A 19,149-nucleotide genomic window follows, 5' to 3' on the forward strand; every position below is an offset into this window, starting at 1 on the left:
AGTTATCTCATTCTCTTTGTTGTTGTGTTTACTGCAACAACAAAAAAAAACATGTCAAATATTTTCTATGTGATCATTTCTGGAATGACTGCATTCTTCTGTCGATCCCTCCCACCTTTAATATTCAAAGAGCTGAACCTCACCTTGTGCATAAAAGACAGAGAGAGAGAGAGAGATGATATAAACAGGTAGAGGAAACAGTAAGCGGAAGATCACCCAGTGCAGCACACTCAATATGACCTTACTTATGTAGTCTTTAACCTTTTTGAACCTTTTCCTTAATTAGTCTTAAGCATCTTTTTGAGACCTGTTATGTGTTTTTTTCCAAACGGAAAGAGTTTTCTCTTTGTTTCATCTAACAAATCAAAACCAACTACTTTCTGTAAAGTCCACACACTTTTAATTATTGTTTCTGTATCTGGAAAATACTCAGATACTTTCACAGAATTTCCAAAGTTGTCATCTAGGAAACCATTAATTTCCTGTAGCGTGTACATATCTCCACTGTGTGACTGTGAGTCTGTAACAGAGATACAGTCAGAGTCAGTGTAATACCCAATTTCCTCCACCTTATCCTCACCTGCAACACTCTCCATAACGCAAGGTCCAGCTGCTGGCCCTTTTCTGCTGCTTTCTCCTGCTGCCGGGGTTTCCTCTGCTCCTTTCCTTTCTTCTTTTGTGACACTCGGGACAGCCGAGCTGCCATCAGTTACATTCTCACTGCCTGAATCAGCTCGCTGATCCCCTGCCTGATTTTAAGCCTGCCCACTGTGTCCCTCTCCTGCCTCGGGCTCAGTCAGTGGGGTGCTGCCACACCGTGGAGCAGCGGCATCCGCTGGCTCCTCATCTGGCGAGCACCAGTGTTACTGCGCTGCTCGGCTGGCCCGGCCCCTGGCTTGGGGCGCCCCTCAGCCGGCCTTTGAGGACAAGTGTTCCGCCTGTGCCCCACATCCCCACACATCAAGCATTTAATGCTGCCTGTTCTGGCGTGCACCATGTAATGTCCCTCCCCATGTTTCACTCTGAAGGAAACCTCCAGCGCCTGTGATGGACAGTTCAGATGCATGAACACCTGTCTCCAGAGGGATTGGACATGTTTCAGTTCATCGTTCATACAGCTTAACCCCACAGTCCTAAAATTGCTTGCCGGCTTCCCAAAGCACTGCAGCTCCCGCTCCAACACCTCTTTGGGAATGAACGGGGGGAACACCGGAGACGGTGACCCGGGTGGAAGGCACGACGAGCGGGGAAACCTGCAGATAGATGCCATTCAGAGAGACGCCACTCGTTATTAACTCAGCCACAAGACAATCACACCTTTGTTCATCCTGGAGGCATAGGACAGGTTGGCTTGTCCCACATGGTCTTCCACAGCCAGGAGAACCGCCTCTACTGGAACAGATGGATCTGGCTGATCACACACTCCATGTAAGATAGCGAGTGAAAGCGTCTCCGAGGACACCATCTCTGACACCGGAAAAAGAAAAAAAAACTACGAGAAACAAACACACAGACTACAGCAAATGTAACCCACGACCAATTAGCAAACTCAATCTGAAACCATCAGCCATAAAGACAAAACAACCTACTATAAAATGGATAAATAAATCTAACTTACTAACGGCAGGTCCCTCTCACCAAACGCACTCACTCACACATTGACTCCCAGCATGCACCGAGAAAGAGAGAGAGCGAGAGAAAGAGACAGACAGACAGATTCCCCAAATTTATTATGAAAATGTACAGAGCCATTAACGGTAAGATTTCTGTTAGCGGGTGCGAGCTCCAGGTCTACCTAACGTCTTGGACTCGCAGTGACGAGGATCAGTGACAAGCGGAGTCCTGTCATACTGAATCAGGATGTCCTTGATCCACTTCTTTCAGGCCTCATCAACATACTTCTGGTAGTATGCAAGCAGGGCTTTGGAAATTGGCCTGATGGATGGCCCTGTGATGGCCCGGCGGCCTGTCTCCTCAGTGACTGTTGGGATAGGCTCCAGCATTTGAGAGCAGGATAAACGGTTTGAATAATGGATGGATGGATGGATGGATTGATGGATGGATGGATGGATGGATGGATGGATGGATGGATGCATGGATGAATGGATGGCATAGATCTGTGCAACGTGTCCACCACCCTTCACTCTGACTCTCATGTCAACTCCAGCAAAATGAAGCACTGGCTCCAGAAGCTTGTAGTGGAGAGTGGCCGGCTCAACCACACCCAGGGGCCTGCCATTAACCTTATCGAGGCCATTCCCCCTCTTGCAGTGGGCAACTGCTCTGGCAGGGTTTTTTTTTTTATCCAAAAAGCTGGACAGACTGTAGAGGACCTTTAGCTGGCCTGTTTCATCTTCAGCTAGGGTGCCATATGGAGAGAGAGAGGGAGAGGCAGAGGCAGAGGGAGAGGGAGAGAGGGAGAGAGGTGATGAGTGTGTGTCAGAAAACTTGTTTTAATGGAACTTTGGGCTGACAATTGTGTTTGAGATGGAAAAGTAAAGGCAGGTCATCTACTGGAGATGGGAGTTTTCAGTCTTCTGGCTAAATGGTGTGTGTGTGTGTGTGTGTGTGTCTGTCTGTGTGCGTGCGTGTTAAGAGAGACAGAGCAGGATAGTAATTGAGAAAGAGAGCGACAGAGAGACAAACAGAAAAAAACAGAGAGCGAGATAAAGACGAGATGAAGATGTAAAAACAGATTGAGAGAAAAAGATAGATCGACAGAAAAGACAGAGAGAAGGACAGAGACACACAGGAAAAAAGACAGAAGGATGGAGACAGACAGAAAAGAAAGATGGATAAAAGCTGACAGAAAGAGGTGGACAGAGAGCATGTGATTGGCATCCATCCACGCATCTCCAGTTTGTGAGACACATCCAGACAATAAGAACCCTGACAGACTGTCTGCTGAACACCAACAGATGTTCGTCATCCTTTTGTGTTGAACTCCAATACTATGAGGGGGGGGGGGTTTGTTTTCAGTCATCACTTAGCCTCGTATCTCACCATTTGGGCTGTCTACTAGTTCATCTTTACTTTCTGATTTTGGATCAAAGTCCGCAGCGATTTATTTCTTACTTATTGTAAAGACCTGGACTTATTCGAGATTTGTACCGTCGTGTTTTACATTCATTTGGATGAGTAACACGTGAATACGTATGTTATGTTATGTTATGTTGTTATGCTATGCTATGCTACGTTATGCTATGCTTTGTTACATTATGTTACTTTGTATCATGTTATGTGATGTTATGTTTTGTTACGTTAGTTATGTTAGTATGTGGAGTCTCCGTGGACTATGATGTTTGCAGATGACATTGTGATCTGTAGTGAGAGTAGGGTGCAGGTTGAGGAGAGCCTGGAGAGGTGGAGGTATGCACTGGAGAGAAGAGGAATGAAAGTCAGTAGGAGCAAGACGGAATACCTATGCGTGAATGAGAGGGAGGACAGTGGAATGGTGAGGATGCAAGGAGTGGAGGTGACGAAGGTGGATGAGTTTAAATACTTGGGGTCAACTGTCCAAAGTAACGGGGAGTGCAGAAGAGAGGTGAAGAAGAGGGTGCAGGCAGGGTGGAGTGGGTGGAGAAGAGTGTCAGGAGTGATTTGTGACAGAAGGGTACCAGCAAGAGTTAAAGGGAAGGTTTACAAGATGGTTGTGAGAGCAGCTATGGTGTATGGTTTGGAGACAGTGGTCTCCAATGATGAGAAGACAGGAGGTGGAGCTGGAGGTGGCAGAGCTGAAGATGCTAAGCTTTTCACTGGGAGTGACGTTACCTCTTGCAATGTGCAATTACCCAGAATTGCAGAGAGCTCAGTGTTAACCGACTGGTGTCTAAATTCAGGGGTTACCAGGTTCTACACTGACCTCTCAGACAAACCCCAGGGTAAGAAATTCCATGGGAGTGTAGGAACAAATTTGTACCTGCGAACGATTGATGAATGAGGCCCCGGGTCTCCACAGTCTCCACCCAGCAACAGGCCAGTGGCCACTCTTTCAAGGACGAGGATGTGCACATCCTAACCCTAACCCTAACCCTAACCCTAACTCTTTCAAGGACGAGGATGTGCACATCCTAACCCTAACCCTAACCCTAACTCTTTCAAGGACAAGGATGTGCACATCCTTGATGGGGAGGAACGCTGGGACTCAAACAGGCCATCTGTGTGAAGAGGGAACGACCACCCCTGAACCGAGGGAGGGGGACCTTAGAGTACATCTGTCACCATCTTACAATGCTGTGATTGCAACCATTCCCAAATCCTCTGTGAATAGTAACACATGCCCACTGAAACTAGTTAATGGTCACGCCCGTATTGGCATATGAAACTGGTCGTTGGTTTGGGTCGTTATCCAGCTGTATCGTTTATAAGGGTGGGGGTACCCGCCGTCTCCCACGAAGACGTCCAGATGTACTGATTCAACTTCCTGTTATGGTCCATTTTTTTGTTTTCGTACTTGATTTTCTTGCTGTTGTGACACTTGACTCATGAGTCGTGGCATTACTGGACTCTATTTAGTGGAAAAGGTTTTGGCGGAGTTTCATGCTCAACATTTAAACTTTATTCTCCGTCAGGGTTTTTTTTTCTTTTTGAAGGATTACGCTCGGCTTGGGTGGTTGGATGTTTAGCTTGGCAATGCAAAAGACCAGGGCTCCAAATCCCATGTGAGAAAAAAAGGGATTTTGAAAGTTGAATATGTAAGTGGTGTTGCGTAAGAGTTTCAAATGAGTTGACCATAATCGGTAGACAAACACAGTTACATAAACTACACATAAGTGTCCAGTCCTGCTCGAGCGCCTTGCTTTCCCTGCAAGTGTGTGTGTGTGTGTGTGTGTGTGTGTGTGTGTGTGTTTACATCTAAAGGCTAAGGAAATATGATTTTTCATATTTTTTTTTTTTTTGCAGGCTTTTCAGGACAAATATAGCCTCCCTTTTCCCGCTTTACTGTTTGTGCGTCTTTCCTTTCAGTCATTCAGTCGTCCTCCACCTTTCTTCCTCTCCCTTTTTGCTTAACAACCGGTTGCTGACAAAACAAGGACTGATCCACCCCAAAAAAGCGAGACTTTCCTCCACCAGAAAACGACCCCTTAGGTCCTTCGTACTACAAGCAGCTTGTTACGACCTATAGTTGCATTTTAAAGTTAAGCGACCTCTAGCGGTCGAGCTGTCAATAGCGATCTAAGTTACTACACTATTTACTGATGACTTACTTTTATTAGCCTGTCTATGAGGCGTTGTATAAAGGATGTCAGCAAGTAGATAAAAACCCACAATGCACAGGGGTGAAAAGTGTATGTGGGTGCTCAAAAGTATCTCTTGCCGCCGGTAGGGGGCGCTAATGTAGGAAACGCTCCTGTGGGTCGTATTAGAGTGTATACGGCCTGTGTGGTCATATGGATTGGTGGAGCACTAAGACAGTTGAGTACTTCCTCCAACACCAGACACCTTGGTAACAGTTTCTATGAAGCTTACGCCTATAACACCCTATTAGCAGCTACTATAACGCCCTATAAGTGTGGCTATAAGTCATTGTAAGATTCATTATAACCATGTATACACCCTCACAACACCTCATAACCGCCTTTATGATACATTATGTCAATTTAAAACAGATTTATGCATTATAAATATGTCGTCATTAGCCTGTTTATCTGTCAAATGTTATAATGCATCATAGCCAACTTGTTTTGCTGAAGTTTTGTAGAGATGCATAATGAGACCTCAGTGCTATTTCACAGTCTTCAGCCATAGCCCATAGTCATTGTAATGCACATTATAGGAAAGTATGGGCGTTATAGATGCAATAGATGCTTATAGGGCGTTATAGATGGAAGCTTCATAGAAAGTGTTAATGACACCTCTTCAGAGCGATGGACGGAGACTTTGATAAAGTAAGCAAGAGTTAATTCCAGATTGGTGAAAGGAAATAGCCAAAACAAGGGGAAATCGTCGGACTAAAACGAGTGTCTTGTGTGTTTGTCATCTTGAGGTGATGCTGAAGTTGTGGGTAGTGGAGCTCATGTCGAAATTGTATTGGACATTTTAGCTTTATGTCCTTTTTATTTCCCTCGATTTCTGCCTGCTTCTTTTCATCTCTGTCTCCGTCTGTCTCCCTTTTGAACCTGTCAGTATCTTTTCCTCCCCCCTTTTCTCCTCAGTGTGCGATGGAAGGATCTGTGTTAACGTTTCTGAACAAGACAACGTGACGCGGATGAGGCTGATCCCTGTCTCGGTGGAAAAGGCAGAAGCCTCACATTCTTTCCCTCGAGGCAGAGGATGACGAGGCTGTCAGTCAACGTCGCTTCTGCACTAGATAACGTTTACCGAGGTAACATCCTGTTGGGATGCTAGATTTTGGGTCTGTCCAAATAAATAACACCAACGGTTGCTTCAGGGAGGGACCTAGCCTCGCAGAGATAGTACTGTAACGATCACGGGGTGACTAGACTCGCTAGCCCTTGGCTAACGGGTCGGACCCTTTATTCGACTGGTGTGGGGGACCCAGGTTCACGTCCAGGCTGCCCCCCGGATTGGCTACATTGGTGTCAGAAGTGGGATGGTGAGACCGTGAGGCCATCGGAAGCGCGTGAGGGAGCTGGTATGCTGAAGTGTGGGGACATGCTTCCCGAAGGAGGGGGGGTAGCAGTGGCAGGTGGCCGGTACAGGGCGCTGGGGCGCCGCCCCCGTCAGACATCAAGAGATGAAAATCTACTTAAACATGTTAAATATAATGTAGTTGTATAATGCAAATAATTATGAAATAAAAGTTTGATTTCTGTCTGAATACATATACTTCCTGTGTGAGGGGCGCCGGCTAAACCATACCTTATGTAAGCCCTCAAGCCTGAAGCGAGCAGGTGACCTGAGGCTGCTGTCTGATTGGTTTCTTCAGATTTTCCAGGGGGCGCAGTTCTGTGCCGCCCCAGACACGCCCACTTCCATTGGCAGCGAATTGGTGTTGTTTTAGTGTTTTTGATCTGATGTGATTGGACAGTTCTCGTGGTTGGACCACGTAGCGCGGTCGCCCGTGGTGCGGGGAACCCAGGTTCGATTCCCGCGTGCCCCCTGAGTTCCAGCTACACAAGCTAACTCGACTGTTATTGGAGCACAGAGTGAAAAGGGGCGGGACTTAGGAAGGGTAAATTCTCTCGCTCTGTTGCTCTCTCTCTCTCTCTCTCTCTCTCTCTCTCTCTCTCTCTCTCTCTCTCTCTCTCTCTCTCTCTCTCTCTCTCTCTCTCTCACTGTGCCATTCTGTTGTGGCATTTATATTCTTCTGACTAGCGTGACCACAGCTTAGAAACAGGGCTGATGGGATATTTCCCCCCCAACAGTCATTTTGATGCAGTCATGGTTGATATTTTGTGTGTGTGTGTGTGTGTGTGTGTGTGTGTGTGTGGGTATGTGTGTGCGTGCGTGCGTGCATGCGCGCGCGTGTGTCTCGGAGCCATCAGCGTTAGTGTTTGACCAAACCTGTATAATGGATTGCATTGCAAATAAACAATGAAAGGGCTGAAGCAAACTGGGTGGTGTGTGTTGGGGGGGGGGTAAATGGGAGGAGAATACCAATAGTTCTGTGAGTACCTAGTGTTTACTTTAAGCACCACACACAAATGCATTTTAAAGTTAAGCGACCTCTAGCGGTCGTGCTGCCAATAGCAATCTTAATTACTATACTAGGCGGCGGGCGAAACAACACAAAAACGCACTGTTTACATATTCTATTGTTCTCGTCACTATTTACTGACTACTTACCTTTATGAACCTGTCTATGAGGCGTTATAAGAAGGATGTGAACAAGTAGATAAAAACCCACAATGCACAGAGGCGAGAAGTATCTGTGGCATATCTCCTGTGGGTCGTATTGGAGGGTATACGACCTGTGTGGTTGTATGTGGTGGAGGACTTGTCAGGGCCGATCCGGGGAGGGCTGCAGACCACCACATGCCTCCTCCCATACATGTGGAGTCGCCAGCCTCTTCTTTTCACCTGACAGTGAGGAGTTTCACCAGGGGGACGTAGCGCGTGGGAGGATCACACTATTCCCCCCGGTTCCCCCTCCCCCACAAACAGGTGCCCCGACCGACCAGAGGAGGCGCTAGTGCAGCGACCAGGACACGTACCCACATCCGGCTTCCCACCCGCAGACGCGGCCAATTGTGTCTGTAGGGACGCCCGATCAAGCCGGAGGTAACACGGGGACTCCAACCACCGATCCCCCTGTTGGTAGGTAATGGAATAGACCGCCACGCCACCCGAAATTAAACACATCCGCAGCTTGTTGCCTCTCAGCGCAAACTCCGTCATATGCTGTGGACCGGTGAGCCGCTGTGTCCTTTGGTAAATAAGCACTTTGGCAGTGTTTGTCAAGGGAGAGCAGTGGGTTTTACATTCACCAGGCTGTGCACCAATGATCTCCGCTAAGGCTTGGTGACGCGCTGAATAATTACGATATGCTCACATTGATTTTCTTCTGAAGATATAAAAGTAGGCAACGTCAGGGATCTAAACGGGGCCACTTGTGTTTGCGGAGGTTTTAGTGGTTTTGTGACTACCAGAGAGTTTTTTAAACCCTAATCTCACCTGGCCAGACATCTGTCTCTTCATGTTCGCAGGGGGTTTGCTGATAGGCCGCATTGTACATGATAATGTGAATAATCGGGCTATGCAGCCTACAGATAAGACAGGAAGTTTGTCCGAGGGAAGTTTGTAAAGTGAGAGCAAGCGAGAGAGATAATGATGAAACGTGTTACTGTTTCCCTTGAAGACGACCGGTTGCGGACATCATTTACCAAGGTGTAAATCCTTTGTCCAAGAAGCACTCCCAAAACAACTGTCGGAAAAGGTTTGTTTGCAAGTGTTTTCACACCTTTTTGGCCAGTATGCATGGCAACAATTTACACCATGGTAACAGAGAATACTGGCATTTGATTGGCTGGAGGGTGTGTGATAAAACCGTATGATACACATGTAGTTCGGCTCAAGTTTGATCACCTTTCTAAATTCATACGCCGGACACCAAGTCTCTGTGTAACCATAGCAACATACTGACTCAATTGCAAGGGCGGTGAACAGTCATAGCTAGCTTAGCGGCTAACTTTTGATTCACAACCTTTTAATTCTGAGTTCAAAACATTCAACAAAATAAGTTTTTATTTTAATATTTTTATTTTAGTATTTTAATTCTTTATTTAATTTAATTATGTAATTATTTAACTTAATTTAATTATTTAATGTTTTTATTTTTTGTTTAATTTCATTGTTTTATTATTTAATTATTTAATGTTTTTATTTTAATGTTTTTGATGTATTATTTTAATGTTTTTATTTTTTATTTAATTTCATTTTTTTTATTCATTTATTTAATATTTTTATTTTATATTAAAATGTTTTTATTTTAATACTATGGCAAGTGACCATGGTATAAACGGGATAGTGAACGACGCAGGGTGGTTTAAAGGATTTTAATACACTTAAGTTCTTTCCAAGTTTTGTATATATGATTGCTTTTAATAAAGGCTGTTTAGTCTAAATAATGCTTCTGATTGCAAAAATCTTTAAGCCAAGCCAACTTAGAAAGAATGCATAAATGTGGGCATATATCTTGTATACTTCCAGAAGTAATAAAAATATCAAGATAATATGTTCTAGCTTTAATTTCTCCTGAAACACTTTGGCTATCAGCGTGGTGTGGATTACATCTCTGCACACTCCGGAGATACTTTTAAGCTTTCAGACTCACAATCAATATGTCCAATAGCAATTAAGCATTTAGCAATATATCTAATAGCAATTTAGCATCCAGCAAACACAGCTCTGCGCTTTAAAATTTGTCCCATTGCCATGTGCACCGAAGAATTTGCTTATTGCTGCAGTAGACGGAAATGATTCAGTCTGTATGGACATAAATAAAGCACTGCGTGCTGCAATCCAACAGATTTACATTCAGCGTTTGTCACCTGCCCTGCTTACTCATTGGCGTATCATCGCCATGGCCATTCCTCTGGGAGACCCAGGGTCCATCTGTCTGAAAATAGGAAGTGCTGTCATCAGCACTTACTGGAGGACGAGAGAGAGAGCGAGAGAGAGAGAGTGAGAGAGAGACAAAGGAACAGGAAAGGGTGAGAAAGAAAAATGTGGTGAGAGGTGAAAGAGATGGAGGGCTCACATTTAGGACTAGCAGAGCTGAGATGGAGTGTGTGTGTATGTGTGCATGTGTGTGTGTGTATGGGGTGGGAGTAAGTGCTGGCATTTGTCATAATGATCACCCATTTTTATTGTTGTCGTTGCTGCCTTGGCAGCTTTTGCTTTGACAATACTGTATTTAACTATGGTGTCAATAAAATCTTGAACTGAGTTAAACTGAAGGGGAGAGAGAGAGATAGATTTGATGGGAAAAAAAATCTTTATAAAAAAACTGATAAAAATTCAAAAAAAAAATGTCCATGACACAAAATAGTAGTGTACAGTACTGTTAAAAACACACAACGATTGCATCATCTCAGCACACTTTTTCATAAAATCAGCCACGCTACTCGTTCCTTTAAAGAGTTTAAACTCGACCCAGGCTCTCACCAATGAGAAGAAAACAGGAAGTACTTCCTGCCCTGTCCCGTTCTCCACTCTGCTCTTCCTGCTACTGTGGATGGACAGTTTTGCCTCCCCAATTTAGTAGTAGTAATTAGTAGATTTAGTAGTTGCCACTTAGAGGCGTCAGCTTTTTTTTGTAGGAAGCTCTGAAAACGGAGACGGTGTTGGACCACCTCTCACCAAACCGTCAAAGTAAGAGCCCCCTGAGCTGAGACACCCAGCAGGTTAGTGACAACAGACCTTGTCACTGCTCGTGCCTCAGTATGGCGCTGGTCTCCTGTGGCCTCGGCTAAGTCCTGGAGTCCCTCTATCAAGGTTTGTGTGACACTCCGAGTGCACTGTTGACGAAGTTGTCTTATTTGTACTTTTCCAATGTCCCCACCGCTGTTGTGCAGACATAGAATCAGATTTTATACTTTGGTGGTTTTCCCCGAAAACAGACAAAAGCCTCCTTAAAATGTCCATCCTGTAGTAAAGCCGCGTTAAAATGCCAATAAGCAGGGTTGGGTTGTACACATTTTATAAAGACAGAAAGCGTTACGAGTGAGTGATCAGAACAACCGACAGGGCTGGTAACACAACTTTTAAAGCGATGTTGAAAACAATATAAACGATCAAGCCTGGCCGTAGACACTGCGTTATCCTGAACATGTGTCCCGGTGTCCAGGTGTCCAGGTGTCCCGGTGTCCAGGTCTGTGTGTGTTATGAAGTCCTCTCCACACATCACACAGCTCACGAGCCTCAATAAGACGACCCAGACGACTGCGAGAGGCGGCGTGAGGCTCTGCGGGGCTCCTGGCTAGCCTGCAGTCCTCACTAGACTTAAAACCTCCACCTATAAATAGATATTCCTCATTGTTACACTTCTCCATAACTCCATTCAACGCATCTAGAAAGACTAATCTCCCCACTCCCACAACTGGAGCATGAATATTAATAAACACCACTTTTTCATGTTCATACACTGCTCTTACTTTTAACAGCCGGCCTTTAATAACTTCTTCAGACTCAACAGACTGAGGAGTAAAATTCCTGGAAAAAAGAAGTCCGGCCCCACAAGGGTTAATGGTGCTGGGACTTAAAAAGGTCTCACCAGTCCTTCTTTTTCAGACATATCAATTGACGGGGGGGGGGGGGTGAGGGCAGCTATTGCTACAGTTGTTGTTTGATATAATAATCATTGTTGTGTTGTGTTGTTGTTGTTTTACATGCTTTGGCAATATGTACACGTATGTCACGCCAATAAAGCACATATTGAATTGAATTGAGTGAGGGCGAGGGAGCAAGAGAAGGAGGGAGAGAGGGAGAGCAGGAGAGGGAGAGAGAAGGAGGGAGAGAGAAGGAGGGAGAGAGGGAGAGGGAGAGCAGGAGAGGGAGAGAGGGGGGTTTGAGTGGCAGAATGTGCCCACGGCAAAGTGTTGAACTGATATAGTGGATTAATACAATGATGACTCTCTTTGACACACACACACACACACACACACACACAAACACACACACACACACACACACACACACAAACACACACACACACACAAACACACACACACGCACACAGACAGATGGCCCAGGGTGAGCTAAGACAATGACATCAGCATTAGGTCAGTGTGAATGAGTCACAACAGTGAGTCCTAAACCCTGCAGCTCAGTATTACGCAGAGAAGTAATGACGTCACAGTGAATTACAGTGTCATACTGAGCTGTCACAGTGAAGTACTTTTTTAAAAAGTACTTCACTGTGTAATACTGAGCCGTCACTTGACTACTCAGCGGATCCATGCCGTGTAATAATGATAATAGAAATAACAATAATAACCATAGCCGGTGTTTTAACCATAGCTGGTTACACTACAGATTCGTGCACTATTAACCATCTAGTCTACATGGATGACCAGCTGGCCTTTTGACCATCGTAAAAGGCTTCGGTGACGACATCAGCATGGAGTCCGGACTAGACAAATGTGCCAAAGCTACATTCAAAAAAGAAAGAAAGCAAAAATCAGAAAGGAGCACTACCGAAGAATACGAATGGTAATCCGAACTCAGTGCATCCAACCGACTGGAAGCCATCAACATCCTGGCTACACCCGTTGCAACTTACAGCTTCAACATCATCGACTGGAAACTAGAAGAGATCAGGAAACTAGATAGAAAGGCAAGAGAAATACTCACCTTAGAGAGGATGCACCACCCAAAATCAGATGTGGATAGATTGTACCTCCCCAGAAACGAGGGTGGCAGGGGTCTAATCCAACTGGAGACTGCCCATAAAACAACCACAGTAGGCCTAGATACTTACCTTAACGCCAGAGATGACCCCCTTCTCATGATTGCTGGAGAGCATGAAGAACAAAACAACAAGTACTCCGTAGCTAACCAAGCCGCAATGTTCAGAAGAGAGCTCCACCTCCCTGAGACACCGCAACCTGAAAATGAAGCTCCAACCATCCACGCCCGAAAAGTCAAACAGAAAGCCAAGTGTCACGCCCAAGAGCAAATTAAACAAAAATGGGAAGGGGAACAAATGCATGGGCAATACCCAAAAAGAGTAGGTGAGAAAAATGTAGACCAACATATGACCGAACAGTGGCTCAAAACAGCTGGGCGGAAATCCCAAACAGAGGGCTTTATCATCGCTGCCCAAGACCAGGCCATCAAGACCAGGCCATCAAGACCAGTTCATGGAGTTCGGACTAGACAAATGTGCCAAAGCTACATTCAAAAAAGAAAGAAAGCAAAAATCAGAAAGGAGCACTACCGAAGAATACGAATGGTAATCCGAACTCAGTGCATCCAACCGACTGGAAGCCATCAACATCCTGGCTACACCCGTCGCAACTTACAGCTTCAACATCATCGACTGGAAACTAGAAGAGATCAGGAAACTAGATAGAAAGGCAAGAGAAATACTCACCTTAGAGAGGATGCACCACCCAAAATCAGATGTGGATAGATTGTACCTCCCCAGAAACGAGGGTGGCAGGGGTCTAATCCAACTGGAGACTGCCCATAAAACAACCACAGTAGGCCTAGATACTTACCTTAACGCCAGAGATGACCCCCTTCTCATGACTGCTGGAGAGCATGAAGAACAAAACAACAAGTACTCCGTAGCTAACCAAGCCGCAGTGTTCAGAAGAGAGCTCCACCTCCCTGAGACACCGCAACCTGAAAATGAAGCTCCAACCATCCACGCCCGAAAAGTCAAACAGGAAGCCAAGTGTCACGCCCAAGAGCAAATTAAACAAAAATGGGAAGGGAAACAAATGCACGGGCAATACCCAAAAAGAGTAGGTGAGAAAATGTAGACCAACATATGACCAACCAGTGGCTCAAAACAGCTGGGCTGAAATCCCAAACAGGGGGCTTTATCATCGCTGCCCAAGACCAGACCATCAAGACCAGGCCATCAAGACCAGGCCATCAAGACCAGGCCATCAAGACCAGGCCATCAACAGCAGACCATCAAGACCAGGCCATCAAGACCAGGCCATCAAGACCAAGCCTTCAAGACCAGGCCATCAAGACCAGGCCATCAAGACCAGGCCATCAAGACCAGGCCATCAAGACCAAGCCATCAAGACCAGGCCATCAAGACCAGGCCATCAAGACCAAGCCATCAAGACCAGGCCATCAAGACCAGGCCATCAAGACCAAGCCATCAAGACCAAGCCATCAAGACCAGGCCATCAAGACCAGGCCATCAAGACCAGGCCATCAAGACCAGTTACTACTGGGGTAAAATCCTCAAAGATGGCACAGACCCAGCGTGCAGGACATGTGGTCCATTCCAGGAAACCATTGACCACATGGTGGCAGGGTGCCCTGAGCTGGCCAGAACTGAATACCTACAAAGACACAACAAGGCCGCCACATGTCTGCACTGGAGCATCTGCAAAGAATTCAACATCAGCACAAAAGAAAAACGGTACGAGCACAGTAACAGAAAAAGACCACATCACAATCTTATGGGACATGCCAGTACAGACAGATGGTGAGACGAAGGCCAACAGATCAGACGTCATCATCAAGAACAAAAACGAGAAAAGGTGCCTACTCATCGACACGTCCACCCCGACTGAAAGGAGCACCTCAGTAAAAGTAACTGAAAAACTGTCCAAATATAAAGACCTCGAAATAGAGACTGAACAAATGTGGGGAGTGAAAACCACAACAGTACCAGCAGTGACAGGAGCCCTGGGACTTGTAAACAAAGGGATGGAGAAATCCACCCAGCGGGTCCCGCCGGGTAGCACCAGAATACAAGAACCACAGAAGATTGCACCACTTGGAACATCTCATATCCTAAAAAAGGCGCCATCCATCAAATCGACTCCTACCTCATTCTAACCCCGGGCCCCAGGAATGGACCCGCCCGCTTATTATGTTGTATTATGGCATGAAGTTAAAGGACGTTTGTATAATAATAATAATAATAATAATACTAACATTAACAAGATGGCGGCATCATCTCATGATAATGTATGACCTGTCCTGTTTCGCCATGATTTCTCCTCACACCCTACTCCGCTGGTAGTGTGAGAGACTCAGAGAGAGAGAGACAGGGAGAGACTGAGAGGGAGATGAGGGGGAGGGAGAGCGAGAGAGAGATAAGGAGGGATATAGAGGGAGCAAGGAGGAGAGGGAGTAAGAGAGAGGGAGAGAAAGATAAGGAGGTAGAGGGGGGGAGAAAGATAAGGAGGGAGAAGGAGGGAGAGAGAGATAAGGAAGGAGATAGAGGGAGCAAGGAGGAGAGGGAGGGAGGGAGAGAGACAGGGAGAGAGGGAGAGAAAGATACGGAGGGAGAGCGAGGGAGAGGGGGGGAGAAAGATAAGGAGGGAGAGCGAGGGAGAAGGAGGGAGAGAGAGAGGGAGGGAGAGAGAGGACCCAATGATAATGATAGATGAACACACTACTTGTTAAATGTGAGTGTGTTTATATCTGACAAGTAAAAGTAAAAACTGAAACAACGGTGTGTGTGTGTGTGTGTGTGTGTGTGTGTGTGTGTGTGTGTGTGTGTGTGTGTGTGTGTGTGTGTGTGTGTGTGTGTGTGTGTGTGTGTGTGCGTGTTCACAGAGCAGCAACACACATCACACTGGATGCATTAATGCTGCTCTACAGTCACTGTGTTTATATACTTACCAGTCTGCTGGGCCACCCAACATACATACAAGTTGTGTGTGTGTGTGTGCGTGTGTGTGTGTGTGTGTGTGTGTGTGTGTGTGTGTGTGTGTGTGTGTGTGTGTGTGTGTGTGTGTGTGTGTTGGCCCACCCAACTAATGGACAGACATCTCTACATGAACGCCATAGGACAGATCCACAAATAGCACGCTGTGGTAAAACGCCACTGGACAAATGGACACAGAGTGCTTGTGCTGTGTGTGTGTGTGTGTGTGTGTGTTTCTGGGTGTGTGTGTGTGTGTGTGTGTGTGTGTGTGTTTCTGGGTGTCTGGTCTATACTGCTACTGTATCCACTGTATTTACTAAAGTGGTCTGGCAAATACTCTGAGTACACATACTGTTTTTAGAACCCCCCCCCCCACACACACACACAGGCAACTGCAGTCAAGCCAGGGGAACTCTCTCTGTCCCTGTCTCTCTCTCTCTCTCTTATCTAAGGTGTCTGTCCCTGTCCCTGTCTCTCTCTCTCTCTCTTATCTAAGGTGTCTGTCTCTGTCCCTGTCTCTCTCTCTCTCTCTTATCTAAGGTGTCTGTCTCTGTCCCTGTCTCTCTCTCTCTCTCTTATCTAAGGTGTCTGTCCCTGTCCCTGTCTCTCTCTCTCTTGTATAAGGTGTCTGTCTCTGTCCCTGTCTCTCTCTCTCTTGTCTCAGGTGTCTGTCTCTGTCCCTGTCTCTCTCTCTCTTGTCTAAGGTGTCTGTCTCTGTCCCTGTCTCTCTCTCTCTTGTCTAAGGTGTCTGTCTCTGTCCCTGTCTCTCTCTCTCTTGTCTAAGGTGTCTGTCTCTGTCCCTGTCTCTCTCTCTCTTGTCTCAGGTGTCTGTCTCTGTCCCTGTCTCTCTCTCTCTTGTCTAAGGTGTCTGTCCCTGTCCCTGTCTCTCTCTCGCTCTCTCTCTCTTGTCTAAGGTGTCTGTCTCTGTCCCTGTCTCTCTCTCTCTTGTCTAAGGTGTCTGTCTCTGTCCCTGTCTCTCTCTCTCTTGTCTAAGGTGTCTGTCTCTGTCCCTGTCTCTCTCTCTCTTGTCTAAGGTGTCTGTCCCTGTCCCTGTCTCTCTCTCTCTTGTCTAAGGTGTCTGTCTCTGTCCCTGTCTCTCTCTCTCTTGTCTCAGGTGTCTGTCTCTGTCCCTGTCTCTCTCTCTCTTGTCTCAGGTGTCTGTCTCTGTCCCTGTCTCTCTCTCTCTTGTCTAAGGTGTCTGTCCCTGTCCCTGTCTCTCTCTCGCTCTCTCTCTCTTGTCTAAGGTGTCTGTCTCTGTCCCTGTCTCTCTCTCTCTTGTCTAAGGTGTCTGTCTCTGTCCCTGTCTCTCTCTCTCTTGTCTAAGGTGTCTGTCTCTGTCCCTGTCTCTCTCTCTCTTGTCTAAGGTGTCTGTCCCTGTCCCTGTCTCTCTCTCTCTTGTCTAAGGTGTCTGTCTCTGTCCCTGTCTCTCTCTCTCTTGTCTCAGGTGTCTGTCTCTGTCCCTGTCTCTCTCTCTCTTGTCTCAGGTGTCTGTCTCTGTCCCTGTCTCTCTCTCTCTTGTCTCAGGTGTCTGTCTCTGCCCCCGTCTCTCTCTCTCTTGTCTAAGGTGTCTGTCTCTGTCCCTGTCTCTCTCTCTCTTGTCTAAGGTGTCTGTCCCTGTCCCTGTCTCTCTCTCGCTCTCTCTCTCTTGTCTAAGGTGTCTGTCTCTGTCCCTGTCTCTCTCTCTCTTGTCTAAGGTTTCTGCCTCTGTCCCTGTCTCTCTCTCTCTTGTCTAAGGTGTCTGTCTCTGTCCCTGTCTCTCTCTCTCCTGTCTAAGGTGTCTGTCTCTGTCCCTGTCTCTCTCTCTCTTGCTCTCTCTCACTTTCTCGCTTGTCTAAGGTGTCCATCTGTCTCTCTGTCCCCGCCCCCCCCCCCTCTCTCTCTCTCACACTTTCTCTTCTGTAAGGTCTCTCTCTCGCTCTCTGTGTAACTCGCTCTGTCTTCTCTCTCTCTCGCTTTCTCTCATCTCTAACGTCTCGCTCTCACTCTGTCCTCTCTCCTGCTCTCTATCTCACTCTTTCGCTCTCTCCTGCTCTCTTCTCTCACTCTCTCTCTCCATCCGTCTCTCTCTCTCTCGAAGTGGAGCGGAAGTGCGAGTGAGGACGCAGTAGCAGCGTGTTGCTTCGGTATAAACGAGTTTCTGAAACGAGCTTTTTTTCTAATTTTCTATCCATCTTGTCCTTTTTCATGTGCTTTTTTGTTGTCTTTTAGTTAGTTTTTTTCAGTGACACGTCTTGAGTGAAGTTGGGTTTTTTTTTTCAGTAGTGGTGCTGCCACCCTCAGCGGGGCAATATGGCCGCTATGGGAGGTGGAGGGACGGCGTTTGAAAGGTTGACATGCCGGCATGTGATTAAAGTGGGTCCGCTGGTCAAGTGCTTGGTGGAGGAGCGCCGCCTCACAGTAGGCGAACATGTGGGATATGGAAGCATAAGATCAGCATTCAGAATGAACAGAGCTGTGGTCATGTTTATCGACAGTGTTGACAGAGCCAACCGGGTGGTGGACAACGGTGTGGTGAGTAAGGACACGTCGACTCTCGTCCTGCCGCTGGTTCATCCTGCCACGAGAATCACCATTTCTAATGCTCCCCTGTTCACGAGTAATGCCGCTTTAGAGAAAGAGCTTGCAAGACCCGGACAGCTAGTGTCCCCGATAAAAATGGTCTTTTCCGGTTGCCAGCCTCCTCACTTGAAACACGTTGTGTCCCATTGGAGACAAGGCTTCGTGATTCTGAGAGACACTGCAGAGGATTTGGATCTGAAGCTTAAGTTGTTATATCCAGCATGATGAAATGTTTTGGCTGTGGGTCTGAGGGGCATTTAATAAGGTCTTGTCCCGACAGGAGGGAGAGTAGGTCTGATCCTCAAGGGCCACCTTCGTCTCCTGATGCCGCCAAGAGCAGCACATCTCCGGCTGAAGACGGCGCTGCCAAGTCGGCACAGGGCAGACAGGAGGCCGGGGAGCAAAGGGCAGGAGAAATAGATCAGGTGGTGGAACAGAAAGAGACCGAGGCTGGAGAACACAAGGCAAACGGACAGACGGAGCTGGCAGGAGAGGAAGGTGGGCAGGTTGGGCAGGTTAAAAAGGTGATCACGATGAGAAGGTGACAGAAGTGGAACAGGTGAAAGCTGATGGAAATGAAAACAGTGAGAACGGAGAGGAAACTGGCTGGGCGAGATATGAGTTGTGGTCGGAAGAAGCAAATACAGCAGACTGCTGTTAGCGTGGCAGAGTCTGTACTTGAGGAAGAGGAAGAGATGCTGTCGGATGATGAAATAAAATTTAAAAAGTCTATTAAAAGAAAGCTTGCAGAGGGTAGACAGGACAATTTAAAAGCAAAGAGGGTTTCAAAAGGTAAAAAGCCATCCTCCTCTTCATCTGAGGAGGACACAGAAGAAAGT

General features: G+C 46.6%; 1 pseudogene; it reads right to left on the minus strand.

Annotated features, from left to right (window-relative positions):
* Window positions 1-1,751: 1,751 nt before the first annotated feature.
* Window positions 1,752-12,912, minus strand: LOC130122135 (40S ribosomal protein S16-like; annotated as a pseudogene).
* Window positions 12,913-19,149: the final 6,237 nt, after the last annotated feature.

The sequence above is a fragment of the Lampris incognitus genome, chromosome 12 (genome assembly GCF_029633865.1).
Source record: "Lampris incognitus isolate fLamInc1 chromosome 12, fLamInc1.hap2, whole genome shotgun sequence".
Classification (NCBI taxonomy): Eukaryota; Metazoa; Chordata; class Actinopteri; order Lampriformes; family Lampridae; genus Lampris; species Lampris incognitus.